This window comes from Pristiophorus japonicus, chromosome 4, assembly GCF_044704955.1.
Source record: "Pristiophorus japonicus isolate sPriJap1 chromosome 4, sPriJap1.hap1, whole genome shotgun sequence".
Lineage (NCBI taxonomy): Eukaryota > Metazoa > Chordata > Chondrichthyes > Pristiophoridae > Pristiophorus > Pristiophorus japonicus.
Genome location: NC_091980.1, coordinates 94,066,125 through 94,067,205, shown reverse-complemented (window position 1 = coordinate 94,067,205; position 1,081 = coordinate 94,066,125). Strand labels below are relative to the sequence as shown.

General features: G+C 47.1%; 1 pseudogene; it reads right to left on the bottom strand.

The window, feature by feature from the left end:
- Positions 1-207: 207 nt before the first annotated feature.
- LOC139263561 (U2 spliceosomal RNA) lies at positions 208-444 on the bottom strand (annotated as a pseudogene).
- Between the last annotated feature and the right edge of the window lie 637 nt (positions 445-1,081).

The window sequence follows — 1,081 nt, the reverse complement described above, 5'->3', positions numbered from 1 at the left end:
ATGGAGAAGCTGTAGCTTTTTAGTATGCATTTAGTGGGTATCTATCACACAAGTTCTTCAAATTTATGCCGTTCCATGTATTTGAATTTTTTTTTTTGAAATTCGTAGCCAATCGTTCCAATTCTTTGTCAAATCACAAACGCCAGAGGTCACCTTGGGCCCATTCAAGGATCACTCTGCGCCAATGCTCTTAGCCAAAAGGCCTAGAGCCACTGCACCGTTCCTGGAAGTACTGCAATACCAGGTTCGTGCCATGGAGGTGGATGGGTCAGGTCCCCCACACACCTGTGGAGGTGGATGGGTCAAGCCACCCCACCCACCTCCTATTTCCAAAAAAGCAAGCATATACCTTCCTGATCCAGGGAGAACCACCTTGGGGTTATGGTGGTTACTCCCCTGTCAGGTCAGTTACACATGATCTTAGCCAAAAGGCCGAGAAGCGATTTGAATGCCAAGTCTCTTGGCGAGATACCAGTGCAGCGATGCTTCTGGAGGAGCAGTTCAACTCGGAGAGTAACTTCCTGATTACCACGTTTAACTGCATGTGAGCGGTTGCTAGAAGTTGCTGTTCGATTTTCTCCGTAATAATGGTGAGTGCTGGTAGCCTTACCGTTATTCTTATCACACGATCCGGGCCAAAATACATTGTTAACTAGAGAGGTCTGGTCAATGAAAGCAGGATGTTGGCTATGTGGAGTTAGTACCTGTACACATGAAACATTATGTTACCAGGTGACGAATGGCATTGAAAGTACTTCAACATTGCAGGACAGCTCATTTTCATTTGGTTGCAAACAGTGACAGCAGGCCGGCCAATCTCTGTCCATTAACGCCAAACATGTTTCCACCAATCCTGTTAGAAGTCACCTGTCCCATTCTGATCACCTTACTTCTGGATGCTGCCTCGGTAAATGGGAAGGGACCCTTTCCGTTCAGAGCACCTGTGTGGTGGAAAGCAATTTCTGGCTGGTCCTTTGGTTGCTATCTGGAAAACCTTTGCTATGGGATCCGAGCCTAATGAATGTATAGGCCGAGATGTTACTCACCTTGGCAGCCCGGCCAAACTCGGGGCATATTAATC